Below are 5,956 nucleotides of genomic sequence, written 5' to 3'. Positions count from 1 at the left end.
TCTCGAAGTACCTCGCACATCTCAACAAACAAATCAGTAGTAACAAGGAAACACGCTATAGAAAATACTAGCAATTAAGTTCTAATTAAATTCTAAAACAAAATCTAACAAGGCTAATATTTTTCATGACGTTTTCATCTAAGAATTAGAACTAAACTATGTAACCAAACAAATAAATTCTAACAAGAGAACATATTACATATTTTTGTATCTTTTTATAAATGCTAAAACTAACAAAAAAAATATATGACTTTTATGTTTTTATCACTTAAAAAGAAATAGGAAACAAAACTATAAAAAACAATGAAATCTAAATGTGGAAAATATGTACACAGGGGGGTGAATTACTGGAATGGTGGTGTAAACAGAACACAAGGCGCAGGGCCCAATAGCATTTGGCCCAAGGGAGTTTTACTATGCAATCAAGGCAGGGGTGCATGGGCTCATGGTAATGTAGGATAGCAATTCGTTTTGGCCCAAAGTATTGCATCAGAATCAAATTTTGGTCCAATTCATTATTCAGATTTTTTAGTTTCAATGTTAATCAACTAATTGTGTCCACTTAATCCTAATTAACACCAAATAAATCCAATTAATCACATTAGAAACACGTTAATGAAAAAAACTTGAATTAGGAAAAGAGATAGGGTTACGTGTTATGGCCATTGCATCTGAAAAAGCTCTCTCCCTCTCTCAGTCCTCAACGAACCAGCGGCGGCGGCCAGAACCTCATCTCCTCTCATCAATTTCTCCGATCAAATCGTCTCTCTCAGAGCCTCATCTCTTGGTCTTGCTCTCACTCTCATATTCAACTCACCGCGCCGGTGAATGCTTCACGGCGGCGGCGTCTCAGTTCACTCATTGCACAAATCTCTCGTCTCAAAATGCTAATCAAACTCTTCCGATTTCACTCTAGATCTCTATGCTTCTCACATCTCTCTGTCCTCGATCTCATCTCTCCATCCGGCGATTCTTTGAGTATGACGATAGTGATAAGAAAACCAGAGAGGATACTCTTCATGAACTGGTGAGTTCTTTTGCTTCTTCCTCTCAATCTTCTCCTCTGAGTTGCGATATTGTGCGATTCCTGATGTTCTTGTTGTTATTGTAGCGTTGTTGTGTTGATGATGATGTTGAATGATTACCGATTGTTGCCGCGTTGATGTTGTGGAAATTGGTTGAATCAAACAATGATCACGTGTTGATGAAAGGGAAGAGTTGAAGATCGAAACGATTGCCGAAACGAAGTTGTGCGCGGAGATTGATAAAGAAGAGGTCGATTGAAGAACAAATGAACCGCTACTTTCGTTTTTCTCTTCTCTGTTTTGCAGATTGGTGAATCGATTTTGGTGTAGAGATGACAACTAGAGGTGATGGCTCTTCACTAACATTGGAGATGATGATGAAGAATCTGTTAGAGATTGAAGAAAGTCTTGGAGAAAAGTTTGTTACGTTTTCGGTTAGAGGTTTCGTTACTCTCCATTTTCTGTTCTGACTTTTTTTTCTGTTATGCCTATTGCCAGGGTGATGGTAGCGTATGATTGAAGAAGAGAGGTTCAGGGAGGTTGAAGTTTTCTTCTGAGTTTCTTTGGTGGAGAAATGAGAGGATTCGGGATGAAGCTCTTTGAGAAATTGAAGTGTTGAAGGTTATGGAGTCGTGATGGTGATGAAGATTGTTGATGCCGTGATGAAGAAAATGAAGACTCAGGAGAAGATTCAGAAAGAGAAAGAGTTTGTTACGATTTGGTTCTCAATTTCTAAGTGTGTTACATCTCTTCTCCTCCTATTTTCTGTTATGAATCATTTTTTGACATACTGTTATGGATCCTTATTTTCGTCCAAGTTCTCCCCCTGATATGAATTTTCTTCCACTATAAGAACTGAGCTGGCCATTGGATTTGATTTTTTTCTTCTGTTTCGGTTCGTTTTTCCTTTATGTGCAGGTTCGGTTTTCTTATGATTTCGGACTGTTGTTGATTGACTTGTTCGAACCGGTTCGGTTTATCTGCAGGCTGGTTTATTTTGTAGGTGGGGACTTTGGTGCAGGGTTGGAATTTTGCATATAGATTGTCTTTCTATTTTTCTTTTATGGTATTTTTGTAATGGACATTTGTAATGACCTTTGAATGATTATGAATCTTGCAAACAATTTGAATGAATTTGAATCTCGAAACATGTGTGCTAAAACACATGAAAGAACCTTCCAAGTTTAAACAAACTCTTAACAAATTATGAACTTAACACCTTTGATACTACTTGAACGCCTTAGCAAACATGAGTGAATATTCCAAAATAATCTTCAATTTTCAATGAACACTCCACGCTTAACGTTCAAACCATAAGTGACTTGCATTACGAGCAACAAGTATTTGAACTCATAATAACACTTTAATCACAATGATCCCGCAAACCATATTTTGCACCATAATATCTTCACTTGCACAACAAGCAATTAGAGGAAACCTTTGCACCGAAATTGTCTTTAAAAACAACGAAAACTCTTCATTATTTTCTCAATTTTTGAGAGACGAAATAAACGTCTTTCATAACTTATAGCACAGAGAAAGAGGACAAATTTTGGGGTGCAACACTAGTGCCTGATATCAAGAACTGCATAGGTCATTTATGCTCACTTCGGATGGTTTGGGCGCGCAAGTAAAAGTTATAATCATCTCTTGTACATATGTGGAAGTTGCTTGGGGCTCCCGACCGAGGGATAAGCAAGACGTATTCTTATCTTGAGCATTGCACCATTTGCATTGCTCGAATCCCTAATGCACTACAAATTCTTGTGTGACTCAGTCAGAATCTTTTTCCATGCGATAATCAAGAGTATTCTACGAAGACATTTCTCATTCTCAGGCTGTTGCTTCATATCATGTGTCATCTCTTCCCGGAATTTTCTTCTCAGTGGCTTTTGCTCGTCAACAGAGAAAGAAAGATTATGAGAAATAAATTGATGTAATTCTAATGCCTTGTGCCCAATTACTTCCCTGCAGGTTAGAAATATTAGTTGGTTAAAATTTGTGTTGTGGGTATTCCTTACCACATATAGCTCTCCTGAGTTTGATGATCATACTAGCTTCTTCCATTTATGATGACGATTACTACTCTAGCAACTATGCTTGGGGCTCCCGACTGAGGGATAAGCAAGACATGGTCTATCTTGAGTATTGCATCATTTGCATTGCTCGAATCCCTAAAGTAAGGCAAAAAAATCTCACGACTTTTATGTGACTTTGTTGGAGTCTTTTTCGGGAAAGTAATCTAAAGAGTTTGGAAGGAACGTATGATAATGCTAAGTGGCTACCATGTTGGGGCACCTAGCAATTCAACTGAAGGTGGTAGGACATTCAAAGGCGGAATTCAAATCCTCGTTGATTTCAGAACAACAACATTCATTCCAAAGAGGTTTATGCTTATATTGAAGTCTCAATGGGGTATCAAAGTTGCAGAAAGCATTCAAGAGCAATAAGCCCATACGGAGTCAAGTCTCCTCAACAAGAGCATTCATTTAGTTCTCTATTGCATTCTCATTCCTAACATTTTGTTGTTTGTTTAAGCATTGCTAGCATGTAAAATTTGTTAATTTCTTAATGAAAATCATAATACATTGTTTATGTTCGTCTTGAAGTAATTCATTCGTTTTCACTCATAAAATATTTTGGCATTACGATACCAACTTTACTAATATCTTGCTTAGGCAAAAGGCGGAGGGAGAATGATGAAATTAAAAATGCAAAATCCTAATTGTGTGTTTTTGAATAAAACCCTGTTGATGATGTACAGGCATTGTTTGAAATCCCCAAACACCGGAAGTATAAGGGAGATAGACCCTCGTTAACCCCTTTGAGCCTTGAAGGAGGAGTTTCTTTTCTGATAAAAAAAACCTTTATCTTAACCCTGGGGCAGGGTAGTGTTCATCTAACTTTATCAAGTGTTCAAACTCATAAAGGGTATGCATCTAAGGATAAAACAATGGTTATCCTTCAAAAGGTTGAGGAAAGTCAAAACCGTGATGGTTATCCTGCACCTACCAAGAGGACAAAAGATGACGATGCCACAATGGTAATCCTTCATCAATCATGGAATGAGGCAGTCGCAATCACTTCCAACGAATCAACGACAATGCGAGGTCACACGACTTGTTCAAAAAAAAAAAGAAGAATGGCAAAAAAATGAAAAGAAAAAAGGATGAAAGAAAAATATAGCAATAAAAAGAAAAATGATGGTGAAAATAAAGCAAGAACAAAGTCGTGTGACAATAAATCAAAAGAATAAAAGGTGAGCGACTGTCATGTCCTAAAAACTTCATTGATTCCTCAACCATTTCAAAATTCCTTGTGAGGGACGAACACTTATGTTGAGTTAACTGGACTTAGGAGTGGAGAACATCACGAAGGGGGTGGGCACCAATAATTTTGAGCCTTAAAAATCCTTTGTTTCTGAAAACCGTGAACCTGGCCAAGTTACAACCCTTAAAAGTCCTAATTGAAGTAGAGTTTATTTCAAAGACACACTCCAAAGAGATAGTGTTTAGCTGACTCCCAATGAGGCGTAACACACATTTATGTTGGTATTATGTGCCCGTTTTGCATTTCATTCACAAGAGGTGGCCACCTCATTGCATAAAAAGTTTTAAACTTCAAGACTAGCATAAGCTTTTCATTAGAATTATCATTCTCAGAATTAACATTCTTTTGCATACAAAACATTTGCTTAAACATCAAGGAAGTTTCTATGATGAGAATCCATGAAGATCTTGATCATGTCAAAGTAAAAAAGACTTGAGAACTCCGTAGAGTAAAAAGAGATCATTATCAAAGCAAGTTGCCTGAATACTCCATTGAGCATGTGCAGTTTGATGCCCTCGTTGTTTCATTATCAAAGCAAGTTGCCTGAATACTCCATTGAGCATGTGCAGTTTGATGCCCTCGTTGTTTGATTATCAAATCAAGTGCCTGAACACTCCGTTGAGCCTGATCAGTTTGATATTGTCCTTGATTGGCTACCCTGAGGGGAAAAGGTTGAATGATCCATTGAGCAAATCAGTTGATACCTTCTTTGATTGACTACCCTGAGGGGAGAAGTTTGAATACTCTGTTGAGTAGATGCATTTTGATTAAGTATCTTGAAGAAAGATATGAAAACTCCATTGAGTATGATAAAGTTGCTCCGACAGTTTGTTTGATCTTAAGGGAAGTAAAATTCGAGGGTTCTGATAAGATGTACATAATCAGGGGCAGTCATGACGAGGAATCTCTCTCGTGAGTCCAGCCTATTTGGGGCAAGTAAATCAAGGTTTGACATCTCAAATTCGACCAATCTGGGTCAATCAAGTCGAGGAATCTCTCTCTTGATTTCAATCAATCTGAAGTAGTGACGTCGAGGAATCTCTCAAGCTCACTCAATCTGGGGCAATTACGTCGAGATTCGAAAAATCTCTTCAAGGATCCGTGGATCAAGAGAAAGAATATTTCAAATGTATGAATATGCTGTGGCAGATTTTCTCAAGTAATGGTGGTGTAAGGATCCTTTCGAGGCAAATGTCTTCGATAAATCAGATATCTTCACAAGTCAAGCGGCCTGGGGCATACTCCTTTGGTTTGTATTGAAGAAACCGTCATTCACTTGTAAAGTGTAGTTGGCCATCATAGAGTGGAGAAGTATCACAATGCTTTTCCCCAGCAAGTTACTCTCTCCCCAAGCATAGGAGTTTATTTCTCCTGAGAGTTGATTCCATTCCTCAAGCATAGGAGTTTATTTCTCCTGGAAAAGTCACTCCCCGAGCATAGGAGTTTATTTCTCCTGAGAATTCATTCTCTCCCCAAGTATAGGAGTTTATTTCTCCTCGGAGTTGTTCCACTCATCCCATACATGGTAAATTGAGGGAATCTCCTCAAGCTAAAAATTCTCCGAGCTATGGCACATGGTGAGAAGTCAGAAGTTACACTTC

General features: G+C 38.0%; 1 long non-coding RNA gene across 1 annotated transcript; it reads left to right on the top strand.

Moving 5' to 3' along the window:
* The first annotated feature begins 591 nt into the window (after window positions 1-591).
* On the top strand, window positions 592-2,579 carry LOC131633230 (uncharacterized). The gene is made up of 3 exons (XR_009293271.1): window positions 592-1,027; window positions 1,112-1,761; window positions 1,944-2,579. It is a non-coding gene; the product is annotated as an uncharacterized LOC131633230 (long non-coding RNA).
* Window positions 2,580-5,956: the final 3,377 nt, after the last annotated feature.

The sequence above is a fragment of the Vicia villosa genome, unplaced genomic scaffold (genome assembly GCF_029867415.1).
Source record: "Vicia villosa cultivar HV-30 ecotype Madison, WI unplaced genomic scaffold, Vvil1.0 ctg.001098F_1_1, whole genome shotgun sequence".
Taxonomy (NCBI): Eukaryota; Viridiplantae; Streptophyta; class Magnoliopsida; order Fabales; family Fabaceae; genus Vicia; species Vicia villosa.
Note: the sequence above shows the minus strand (reverse complement) of the source record. Positions and strands in the feature narration are given on the sequence as shown.